The 13157-nt window shown below is 46.8% G+C and overlaps 1 long non-coding RNA gene across 1 annotated transcript in view; it reads left to right on the top strand.

Moving 5' to 3' along the window:
* LOC132649555 (uncharacterized) overlaps positions 1 to 6816 on the top strand; it is a 68491-nt gene extending 61675 nt beyond the window's left edge. The window contains exons 2-3 of the long non-coding RNA XR_009588055.1: positions 2149 to 6029; positions 6319 to 6816. This is a non-coding gene — a long non-coding RNA (uncharacterized LOC132649555). The remainder of the gene's footprint in view (positions 1 to 2148; positions 6030 to 6318) is intronic.
* Positions 6817 to 13157: the final 6341 nt, after the last annotated feature.

Here is a 13157-nt window from a genome sequence, read left to right on the forward strand (position 1 = left end):
GTGATCAGACACCCTCTCCTGGAATCCTCAAGCACAAGAGGATTTTAAAACTTGAAAATAAACATTTTTAAGTTGTACTTTGTTTTGCTGGGCCTCGGGTTCCTGGTGTTGGACTGCCTAGCACAAAGCTTGTAAGCCTAGTATAAAACCTGGGCTCTCCTGACAGAACAGGAGCCTATCACAGACGGCCTCTGAAAGTCTCTACTGATTGAGGTGTCAAAACAGAGGCTGAGACCCATAGCCAAACTTTGGGCAGAGTGCAGGTAATCTTATGAAAGAAAGGGGAGACAGAAAGACCTGGAGGGGGTAGGAGCTCCACAAGAAGATCAACAGAGCCATAAAAACTGAGCGCTGTGGGCCCTGAAGAGAATGCTACCCCAACCAAGGAAATGCATGGAGAGGACCTAAAACCCCGGCTCAGATGTAGCCCATAAATTCAGTCTCTAAGTGGGTTCCCTAGTAAGGGAAGCAGAGACTTTTTCTGACATGAACTCAGTGGCTGGCTCTCTGATCACCTCCCCCTGGGGGATGCAGCCTTGCCAGTCCACAGAGGAAGACAAAGCAACCAGTCCTGATGAGACCTGATAGGCTAGGGTCAAATAGAAGGGAGGAGGACCTCCCCTATCAGTGGACTAGGGGAGGGGCATAGGGGGAGAAGAGGGAGGGAGGATGGGATTGGGAGGAGATGAGGGAGGGGTCCACAGCCAGGATACAAATTGAATGTGGTACACAGAGATGACCCTGTCTTCACTGTCTCCCCTTAAAACCCCTTAATTAGGGGCTGGAGAGAGACCTCAGAGGTTAAGAGCATTAGCTGCTCCTCCAAAGGTCCTGAGTTCAATTCCCAGCAACCACATGGTGGCTCATAACCATCTACAATGAGATCTGGTGGCCTCTTCTGGTATGTAGGCAGAACACTGTATATATAATAAATAAATAAATCTTTTTAAAAAAAAAAAAACCTTGAATAGATTGTAATAAATGATAATAATAAAAAAGGAAAAAATAAAATAAATACAACTTCCTGTAAAAAAACAAACAAAAAAAACCCCTTAGGCTCTCTTACCCAACTCTGCAGTATCCATGTTTAGCACATTCTGTGTCATATAGAACATGTTTGGTAAATGTTTGAGCTACTTTAAGTAGGGATGGCAAATAATATTAGATTGATCATGTCATGAGGAGGATGTATTTTCCCCAGCAGGCCTGGTGATTGCAATAATGCAATATGGAAAGCACTCAACTGTATTATTGTTGTTTCCTTTTAAGCAAGACTATAAAGCTCCAGTTTCAGCATAGCTTTCAAAAAAATATATATCAAAGAGGGGGAACAGTCCTTCCTAACTAAACAGTCAAGATCTCTAGATTTAAATAGCGAGTTTTCCCCTCCAATCCCTAGTTGGTAGGAAGCTGCGCTATTATGTAGCTTGCCTGTTGCAAAACACAGTGCAAATTAATGAAAGGTAAAAATCTGTTTGTTTAAAAAGATCTTAATTCTTTTTGGTCCTGAAAAAAATAAAGCAGCTGTCCCTCTAATCTTTCATTTGTCTTATTATTTTCTAATGTATATTTGGAAATGCTTTTCCTTCACAAAAATATGTTGAAGGAGGATTAATGTTCTTCATAAGACGACAGGCAGAACCTGTCAAAGGCTATTTACAGCTTGCAGCAGAGAACTGGAGAATAATTTATTTGGCTTATTAGGTTCTGCCTTTGCCCAAAAGCCGACAAAACTCCAAACCCTCAAATTCTGAAATGTCAGAACCCTGTGATTAAATGTCTTGATAACCACCATCTGTCCGGGGCTATCTGTGAAATGTGTTTGCATTTGCCAAATGCAATCTGCCCCAGTACTCTGGGTGTTTGGGATTTACTCGGGGTTCACAGTTATCTGCCAAGGAAGGATGCCCTGGAACAAGAGGGGGCCAACCAGAGATAGACAAAGACCTCTAAGCTGCAGCTCAGCCCCAGGGGCCTCAGCTCGTTACCAGAGGCTGTGCACCAGAGTTTGAAAGAAACCTCTGTCCACCCAAGACCCACACAGAGCCCAGCAATCTGTAGGCTCCCCGAGGATCTGTGAAAGGCTTGCATGCCCATATAACTGGTCTCTTTGTAATCCCAAATTTTTATTTTTCTCTTTTTTCATAGGATCTCAGTATGCAGTGCTGCCATGCCTGGTTTTATGCACTGCTGTTGATGGCACCCGGGGCACCGTGATGCCAGGCCCTACCCAGATCCCAGACTCTACCTATGAAACTATCTCTCCAGCCCTCAAGTACTGCAACCTTGAAGAAGAATGAGATAGATTGGATATTACTGGGTTTTGTTTGTTTTGTTGTTGATTAAAGAGGCATGTGCCACCACTGCCTAGCAATTACTGCCTCCTCCCCCAACATGGTTTCTCTGTGTAGTTTTGGCTGTCCTGGAACTCACTCTGTAGACCAGGCTAGCCTCAAACTCACAGAGGTTCACCTGCGTCTGCCTCCATAGTGCTAGGAGTGGAGGCGCGTGCCAGCATTGCACAGCTTGGTTTTTAAATGGGCACATCTTAATTGATTGACATGCCTATCTAAAGAGGCAAGAGCAGAGCAGCCAGGCTTTTGCCCTGCTTGTAGTTATCCTGTGCGGCCAAATGAGCATCCAACTGGTTTTTGGTTTTTATTGATTTTTAGCAAACATAATTTCCAAATGTGTGTTTAATCACCATCTATAATGAAACAGAAATCCGAAAGCACCTAGAAATGTGTCTCACAAAATACGTGCAAGACTATTAGAAAACTACAAAAAGATCTTATGTACGTATCTGAAAATACCTGATATCCTAAAGACACACTTCTTTCCCCAAAACTGATCAATATATGCAATACAATTCCAAACAAAATTTCAATAGGGTCTTAAAAAAAAAAAACAAAACAGCTCCTCTGCAGGCAGGGCTGGATGGCCCAGTGCCTCAGAAGTCCCTGCTCTCTGACACGGTGTCTGGAGATGTTTGCCTCGGAGCACACCAGCATGCACTGTCAAAGATGAGTGCTTTCTAAGGCTGACCACACACACGCACCCCAGGTCTGCCCACCTCATAGTCTTTCCTGGGCTAATGAGCTGGGGTGACCTGCTTTGCGTGGGAAGCCAACAGGCCAGGAGCCCAGGTAGACAAGGACGCTGCAGCCGGGAGCATCGTAGAAACACCTCCACTGTGGCTGAAAGCATGTGGGCTGCACGGCACTCCTTACCCGAAGAACTTCCAAACTCTTCTTGCCAATCATGTCAGCAAAGAGTGTAAAGGACATTTCTATAAGGACAGGTACTGAGCCGGGCATAGTGGTGCACGGCTGTAATCCCAGCACTCGAGAGGCAGAGGCAGGTGGATTTCTGTGAGTTTGAGGCCAGCCTGGGCTACAAAGGGAGTCCAGGACAGCCAAGGCTCCACAGAGAAACCCCATCTCAAAAAAAAAGAACTGGTACTGACCCAAGAAAGCTTTCACCAGATACTGGAAGAAATGGCAGCAAAAAGCAGCATGAACAGCACAAAGGCTTCGAAGTCACCCATGTTGTCACTCACACTGATGAGTGCCTGCTTCTCGTCCACCAGGAGTAAGGTGAAGAGGGCACTGTGGCCGAGAAAACCTAGACATGACCTGGAGGGGTGGGACCACAGAGTCCCCATAAGTGAGGTGTTCACACAGGCTGGGACGATTGATGGCATCAGGGTAAGCAAGAGCAAAGGCTACAAAGAGGTCCTCAGTTACTGACACCAAGGGCTGAGCAAAGTTGCCTGAGTCGGAGGCTGGCACTCTGCCCTCGGGGCCTCCTGTAGCATGAGCTGAGCAAAAAAGCTACCTCCACGGAGCTGCAGTCAGCAAGAAGGCCTGCATAGATCAGTCAGGCCTACAGTCTCCAGGATGGCGAGCTGATCAAGAACAATGGCCCCATCAACTGAGGCCTATCAGATAAGAGCATCAACCCACCAGGCAGCTCTGTCTCTTGTGGGTAAAGTGACCTACGTCTTTGTCATGCTGAAAGCTGTATGTTGGGGGCTGGTATGTATGTACCTGTGTACCCCACGCAAGCCCTTAATGGTATAGACCAGATAAACTGCAGGCTCTGTAGAAGATGGATCCCAAGTTCATGGACACCAGATTTGGCTGTGGCCAATTCCGTGATATAAAGAGGAAATCATTCATGAATACTTAAAAGAGACAAGACTGACTGGGCTGAACATGTAGCTCAGTGGGTAAACATCTGGGGACTGGGTCTGAACCCCTAGAACCCGGAGTAGGCTGAGTGAACTCAGTAGCTAGTGTCTGTAATGCCAGTGTTCCTACAGCGAAACAGACACAGGAGAAACCCTGCAGGCTCAGGGCCGGATAGCCTGTCATGCCCAGTGAGGAACAGCAAAGAGGCCCCGGATCAAACAGGTGGAAGGCGAGAATCAATACCCGGATGTGCTCTGACCTCTGTGCACTCTCACAAACACATGCACACATTCACATGCATAAATGTTCATGCACACGCAGAAGATTTTTTTTTTTTTAAGGAAAAGAAAGATTGCCAAGGAAGCAGGTACTTATTGGCACTATGTTTCACAGCTGACAAGAACATGGTGTTTTTATTCCTCCTGGCAAGGGAAAAAAGAGCACCCAACTTTACTCAAACATCCTTCACATCACATGATTCATCCCTGAAACTACGCAAGAGGTTCTTTAACGTGGTTTTCAACCTGGAAAGATTCTAAAATGTCTGTGCAATGTAGAAAGTTTAAAATAGGCTGGCTCCTACTGAGGCTAAAACCATGTGTTACAGAAGTGTTCCCAGGCAAACTGGCAGCAGCAGTGGAGAATGGAAAATGCTCTAAGGGGCCGTGGGCAGGATTCTGGAGATCTGTGCCATACCGTACTAAGTAAAGCCAGCGGGGAAAGAGAATCATCTAAAAAGCAGCTTCTATGTAGAGCTGCAGCAATTGAGGTAGAGGTATCTCTTATTTTTTTGAGACAAGATTTCTCTTTTTTCAAAGGTTTATTTATTTGTTTTATGTATATGACCACTGTTTTCATGCACAGCAGAAGAGGGAATCAGATTCCATTACAGATGGTTAAAAGCCACTGTGTGGTTTCTGGGAATTGAACTCAGGACCTCTGGAAGAGCAGCTAGTGCTCTTAACCGCTAAGCCATCTCTAGCCCAAGGCAGGGTTTCTCTGTGTAGCCGTGGCTATCCTGCACTTACTTTGTAGACCAGGCTGTCCTCAAACTCACAGAGATCCACCTACCTCTGCCTCCTGAGTGCTGGGATTACAAGCATGCACCACCATGCCCAGCTGGCAGAGACATTCCAACAGCTGGTCAGTTGTGGCACTGGAGAGATAAATCAGAACGTGATGCTCTTGCAGAGAATCCAAGTTCAATTCCCAGAACCCACATGGCATCTCACAGCTGTTGTTCTAGTTCCAAGAGATCTAGTCCCCTCTTCTGCCTTCCACTGCCACTGCACATACGTGCGCATAATGTGTGCAGTCAAAACACTCAGACATATAGCACACAAAATTTTAAAAACAGGGCTGGGGAGATGGCTCAGAGGTTAAGAGCACTGGCTGCTCTTCCAGAGGTCCTGAGTTCAATTCCCAGCAACCACATGGTGGCTCACAGCAATCTATAATGAGATCTGGTGCCCTCCTCTGGCGGCATGCAGGTGTATAGCACTATTAGGAGGTGTGGCCTTCTTGGAGGAAGTGTGATCTTCAACTGTGAGATTTCAAATGCATAACCAAGGCCTAGTCTGTCTGTCTGTCTATCTGTCTCTCTCTCCTCCGCCACTACTTGTGGATCCAGATATAGGACCCTCAACTACCGCTCCAGCACCATGTCTGCCTGCATGCTTCCCATCGTGATGACAGTGGACTAAAGTTCTGAACTGTGAGCCAGCTCCCATTAAGACAAGGCTGCATAATTCCAAGCTTCAGGCTACACCTGTGATGACAGCACAAGAAGGTGGAGGCAGGAGGATCAAGAAACTCAAGGTCATTCTCAGTTACATAGTGAGTTCCTGGCCAACTTGGAATATGGGAAACTTTGTGTCAAGGAGGCAGAGGTGCATGCATGTGTGTGTCTGTGTGTATATGTGTGTGTGTGTGTGTGTGTGTGTGTGTGTGTGTGTGTGTGCGCGCGCGCATGCACGTGCGTGCATGCATGCGTGCATATGTGTCTGGTGGACATGTAGCATAAGGCTTAATGCATATATATTTAAATTTTTATTATATTTATTGTGTGGGGTTGGAGTGTCAGAGAATGACTTTCAGGAGCTGATTCTGTCTTTTCCCCATGTAGGTGCCGGGGAATTGAACTCAGGCATCAGGCTTGGAGTCAAGTACCTTTAACCTACTGAGCCACTGTGGCCCTCAGCAACACTGAACAAAGACATTACAGATGGCTTGAATCTTCACAACCAAAATTTGAGCACGGTACACAGAAAGGGAAGAAAGAGGAATCGCTTATTTGTTACTAGGTACTTTTTTGTATGAAGAAAGCTTCCTTTGTTAATTCATTCAACATTTGTTGAGGAAAAACAGGCTGTGAAAGAAGAGGTCCCTCCAGAAACTAGCTGCTACAGATCAAGGGTGAAGGCCCAGCCTGGACCACCCCGCCACAGGAAGGGCTCCAGAGACAGAAAGTGCCCCAAGGTCCTGGAAGACTTTACATTTGTTTTAAAACACTTAAACTCTCTGGTAAAAGATGTACATAATGGCTAATTATTATATGATTCATTTTTATTCATAACTCTGTGTACTGTTAATTCTTATCTTAAACTAATTTCATTCCTCCTAATTCCTTGTTCAAATATTTTTTTCATGCCCATTAGCCTTCTGTCTCAATATCTACTTTGTCTCATGTTCCCAAGATGCTCTGGGGCTGCCCTTCATGTTACCAGCCCCATCTGTCTTGTGTTTTCATTCTGTTCCCTCCATCTGGCCGGGTTTTGCTCCAGAACACTGATGTCATTTGCCTCGCTCAGGCCCCAGACCCTGGGATCTAGTTTTAGTAGGAGCGACCTCTAGGCAGATATGGTCCACAAAGCACAGATGCTCACACACCTGCCCCTGCATCCAGGCCCCAGAGGTGTCTGCTGGTACCTGGCTCTCCTCGGCTCGGGGGAGGAGAGCATGACCTCCTCCTTTTAGAACCTAAGAGCTTTAGAGTGGTCCCATTCCATCTCCTCCCCAAACGTTAGCCATGAGACACCAAACTGCGGCAGCTGGGCCGGAGGAGGAAGGCGGTGGGCCAGGAAAGGAGCCGGAACATTAAGGTTTGCGTTTCTGCTCCCCAGTAGTTTTCTCTCTGGACAATACTAAGCTTGCAGGAACAGCTTAGTGTTTCCCTAGTGACTTCCGGAATCATCTGTGTCACACATACGTTTCCTACCTTCTCCTTCAAGATAAACAATATAGAAATGAATCTAGTATAATTGAGTCAGGCCGTCACGGTTTGATGGTGGGATATTGCCTTGGGAACTGGGGGTGAGAGCACACGCGTGTAAGGCTGTAAATATTCAGTGAGGTAAGCACTGGAGAAGAGTGCCTGCGAACAGGAAGTGGTTGTACTGCAGCCCCACCTCTTCCAAGGGGATGTGTTCCAAGACTCCGGCAGACGCCTGAACACTCAGATATCCTGAACCCTGCAACCTCCCCCCACCAGCCCCCAACCCCAACCCCACCTCTGTGTTGTCTGTCCTGCAGTCTCTTTGTACTCTTGTGCTTTGAGGCCATTGTTTTGCAAAGTAAGAGCTACTTGGACACAAGCATCCGAAACCTCAGCAGTCAGTCAGATAAACCGAGTGGCTGACTGATCATGGTTGGCAGCCTGTGCCGGGTAGATACACTGCACAGGGGACCAGGGACTGTCCCAAGTGAGATGGACGAACCCTGCCTGATTTCATTGTGCCACTCAAAGGGGTGTATAATTTAAAACCTAGGAGTCATTTGCTTTCCAGACCGTCTTCAGACTGCAGCTGGCATCAGGTAACTAAAACTCAGGGAAACCAAAGCTCACTTCAGAGCAGACTACCGCAGTCTCAGAGCTGGGGAGCAGTTTCACGTGTACAATGCCTCCCCCAGAACTGGACAAACAAGACAGCAACTGGACAACTGGACAAACACCCAGTGGACAACTGTCGTCTCTACTTCTCACAAGGCAGTCAAGTTTTATTTGCATGTTATTATTATTGTTATTATTATTATTGGGGGGTGTTTTTGAGACAGGGTTTCTCTGTGTAGCTTTGGCTATCCTGGACTCACTTTGTAGACCAGCTGGCTTGGAACTCACAGAGTGCTGAGATTACAGGCATGCACCACCACGACCAGCTGGACATATTATTATTTATGCAAGTTACACCTGAACCTAACGTAGCCCAGGCATGTAAACAGTAAGGAAACTTGCAAAAAAAAAAGGAAATCATAGATTTGTAAAAGTACTGACAGCCTGTCATTATGTAACTCATTTTTATTCATTGACTTATTTGCATACAGATTATGCAAAAACTGTGCATAGGATTCACCGTACTTGATGTATAGATCTTGCCAACAGGCTATGAAATGAATGAAAAAAATCTTAATTTTCTTTCAGTGGCCCATTCAGGATGATGAATATTTGTAATACTGGCCTTGAACTTGCTCTGTAGTCAAGTCAAGAATGACCTTGAGATCCTGATACTCCTGCCTCCACTGTTTATGTGGTGCTGGGAACTGAACCCTGGGCTTTTTGCATGCTAGGCAATCCCTCCATCATCTGAGCTCTTTTTCAGTTTGCTGCTTCTCTTTAACCCTAGAGAAAGGACTTCAGAGCAAGGAAAGGGCACGGAAAGGCACAGCACCCCGATACCTGGTCTTGGATCTGTACATGACAACTGAAAACAGTGAGCTGAGGAGGCAGGCGGTGAGAGGGGGAGGTTAACACAAGGCCTGAGAGGCACAGACGGAGCTGACCCTTGTCATCTGTGGAGGCCCAGCTCACACAGGGAGTGCAAGGGACAGATGCCCGCTCTCCCTGGTCCCCAGTAGCCAGGACAGGAGCATGGACACTGGCACCTCCAACTGCTTCCTTCCCAGCACTTTGGGAGGACAAACAAAGGACTAGAATGTCAGCATGAAGGCGTCCCGGGGCAGCAGTGGCAGTAGCCCAGTCTCCAAGGGTAGCGTGGCCAGTGCCAGAAATAGCAAGCTGGCGAAGCCGGCTTGATCGGGTGACTTGGCCTCTCCAGCACAAATCCAAGAGTTTCCCTTCCTGGAGGTCATCTCTGACTGCTTCTGTTTGTACTTAGCCTTAAAACAGCACACATGGTACTCCACACAGAACACAGCAGCTACAACCCAACAAAACTCATTACAGGGCCCAGGCTTGACAGTGCACACCTTTAATGCCAGCACTTAGGAAGCAGAGGCCAGCCTGGTCTATATACTGAGTTCCAGGCCAGCCAAGGGAACAGAGTTGAGACCCTGTCTCAAAACCAACAAAAACCTCAATACAGCACAGTACAATATGACGTGAAGGCACTGATTTACGTCAGAAATGTCCTCCAAAGACTGTATTTTGGACTTGAAGACTTGGTCCCCAGCAGGTAGTTCTGGGGTGGGAAGGAATAGGAGTCCAAAACCAGCTTAGGAAGCAGCGTGGCCTTGGGTCCTAGTGAGGGTAATCATTGCTGTGGTGGAACACCGTTACCAAAAGCAGCTTGATGGGGTTAATTTGGCTTACACTTGCACAGCAGTTCTTCGCAGAACGAAGTCAGGACAGGATTCACACAGGGCAGGAACCTGGAGGCAGGAGCTGATGCAGAGGCCATGGAGGGGTGCTGCTTACTGTGAGGGGTGCACCTCACAACCCGCTCAGCCTGCTTTCTTACAGAACCCAGGACCGCCAGCCCAGGTGGCACCATCCACCATGGGCTGGGCCCTCCCCCATCAATCACTGATTAAGAAAATACCCTCCAGGCTTGCCTACAGCCTGATCTTATAGAGGTGTTTTCTCAGTTGAGGTTCCCGCCTCTCAAAAACTCTAGCTTGTGTCAAGTTGGCGTAAAACTAGTTAGCACACGCTGCATCAAGAAATGAAGAGAGCCAGGCGTGGTGGCACAGGCCTATAATCCCAGGACTCAGGGAGGCAGAGGCAGGTGGATCTCTGTGAGTTTGAGGCCAGCCTGGTCTACAATGCCAGTGCAGGATAACCAAGGCTACACAGAGGAAAAAAAGGAAAGGAAGGAAGGAAGGAAGGAAGGAAGGAAGGAAGGAAGGAAGGAAGGAAGGAAGGGGTGAGCTCAGTTAGAGGAAGCTGAGTTGCACCTTTGAGTGGGATATTGGAATCTCAATCTCCCATCCCCCCTCTTCACATGCATACACAGTTATGTACACATAAACACACATACACAGACACTTTTTTTGAAGTAATAAAAATTTTAAAGGAAACGAAACTTACTTCTCACAGAGAGGCCAGAAGTCCAAGACCAAGCCTGCAGAAGAGTTAACTTTTGAGAACAATTTCCTGGTTCGCAGATGGAACCCTCTGGCTGTGCCCTGGCTTTCTTGGTCCTCTTTTATTTTTATTTTAGGCTCAGTAGCAATTTTATTAGAGAGAAAAACAGCAGGGTGTGCCCCTGGGACCTAATCTAGCCTCTCTCTCTCTCTCTCTCTCTCTCTCTCTCTCTCTCTCCTTGAAAAAGGAGACAAGAAGGGCTCCGTAGCATAAACACTGAAGGTCTTTGAAACTTTAACTGTTAGTGGCTGTGAAGCCCAGGGAGATGGATGAGAGGAAGGGAGAAGTCTGTAAGGAGGAACTTGAGGTGAGGAGGGGGGATCTTCAGAGAAAGAGGTAAATGACCAGGATGTCAGGAGACTGATGGTTAGGATTTAGGCTGGTATCCCACACCCCAAAACAAACAAAGAAAAAAAAAAAAGGAACAACTACACCTTTTAGAGTTAGAATCCAAGAGAACAGGCAGGTTTAGCAATGAAGGTCTCTAAGCTACTGCCTAGACTCTCTTTTATAAGCATGCTCACCCTAGCCAGGTGTAGTGGCCCACGCCTTTAGTCCCAGCACTCCAGAGGCAGAGGCAGGCAGATCTCTGAGTTCAAAGCCAGCCTGGTCTGCAGAGTGAGTTCCAGGACATCCAGGGCTACAGAGAGAAACTTTGTCTCAAAATGAACAAACAAAAAAGTAAAAAGAGTGATCATCCTATTCATGGCATCATTGAGCTCATGACCTAATCTCTTCTTAAAGGCCCCACCTCCAAAGACTATCACGGAAGCAGGTAGGATTTTAAGGAGTTACTGTTGGAGGATACAACATTCAGACCCTAGCAGCTGGGGTCAAGGCTGATGTCCTAAGTAGCTTTAATTGTCAACTAGACACAGCCTAGAATCATGTGGAAAATCTCTGTTGAAGAATTGCATACATCACTTTGGCCTGTGGGGGCATGTCTTGATTGTTAATTGATGCAGGAAGGTCCAGCCCACTGTGGGTGGCACCATCATCATCTGGGCAGGTTGGTCCAGGACTATATAAAAAAACCAGCTAAGGATGAACCAGCAAGCTGCATTCCTTCATCATTCCTGATTCTTGTTCCTGCTGTGTTCTTGACCTGACTTCGCTCAGCAATGGACCATGACCTGGCAGTGTAAGCCAAATAAATGCTCTCTCCCCTGAGTTGCTTTGATCAGTGTTACTTTATTACAGCAACAGGAGGAAAGTAGAAAGACTCACTGAAGGAAAGTCAGCAAGCAGGGACTGTGTAAGGGTGATGACACTTGAAGGGTCACAGAGGAATGTGAAGACAGTGATCGCCACCTTCTTAGAGAATAGTCTCAGAGAACATAGCTGACATAGAGGACCAAGATGTACCACCAGGCTGACAGGCCAACCTTAGCCTTTGGCTCTTTTACATCTTGTGCCTGATAGAAGTTGAAATTCACCTGGGAATACCCTGTCCTTGGTCTGTGGAAATGTGGAAACCTCCAGAAATCCAGCACTCTTCTGTGCTGGCTAGTGTAGCAAGTCCTCAAACCAGGGAAAGGAAAATCGCCTTTTGGTCTCACAGGTCTCAGCTCTTTCAAAGGAGACTGGCCTGCTCGGTAGTTCAGTTTGATTTCTGTAAACAAACTGACGCACACACCAGCAGCATGAAGGGGCCTGGTGGGTTTTAATGGCATTTCACTGTGCCACTGCTTTGAAGTGCGTGCTTTGGGGAATGTTTTCATGTTCTCCATTTCCCTAACAGCAAATCAGTCTTAGAGTTGTGTTTTGATCAAAAGCACACACCAATAAGTCAATGTGGTAATGAATGACCTTTGCAACTCAACTCCTGAGGTGCTTATGCAGCTGCTAGAGACAGGTTTCTTCCATTCCTGCTTAGGGTGGGGAAGGAACAGAGTTTCCAAATCCAAATAAGCCTCATTATTAGGAGTGTTTGGGTTTTGGATTTGTTAGCAACTAAATTTGATTCACGTTGAATTCGGGATCCCTATGTGAGATCTTTATGCTTCTAAGCACCTACAAAAAAAATTCTTATGCATGATTATTCTGGCCCTTTTCTCTGGAAAAATCCCTTCATTCCTTCAGAATGCACAGAACATAGTTTGGTATGACTGAATAAAAATGACCCTAGCGGATAAAATTGGAGTTGTATGTACAATCACCTCACAACAGAAAATGTGTCCTTGTGGGCTGGAGAGATGGCTCGGCAATTAGAAGTGCTTGCTTTTTTTGCAGAAGACCTGGGTCATTTGTATCCATGTGGCATGGGTCAGGTACCAGGAGACAGTTTTCAGAGAAGGGCATGGAGATGGAAACCTTTCTTCTTTCACCAAGAATAGGGCAGCTATTGGTGTTTGGCTTTTAAAAGACAGGGTCTCAGACAGCCCAGGCTGACTACAAACTCACTATGTAGCCAAGGCTGGCTTTGAACTCATGATCTTCCTGCCTCGATCTGTGAAGTGCTGGTGTTACCGGCGGTTGGAGTGTTAAATATCCACCCTGGTCTCCAGCATTTGAATGTTGGGTCCTCAGTTAGTGGCTGTGTTTGGGGAGGCTTAGGAGGTTTACCCTTGCTGGAGGGAAGTCTGTCCCTGCGGGCAGGCCTTGAGAGTTTAAAGATTCCTGCCATTTCCAGTGTGTTCTCTCCG

This window comes from Meriones unguiculatus, chromosome 20 (genome assembly GCF_030254825.1).
Source record: "Meriones unguiculatus strain TT.TT164.6M chromosome 20, Bangor_MerUng_6.1, whole genome shotgun sequence".
NCBI classification, from domain to species: domain Eukaryota; kingdom Metazoa; phylum Chordata; class Mammalia; order Rodentia; family Muridae; genus Meriones; species Meriones unguiculatus.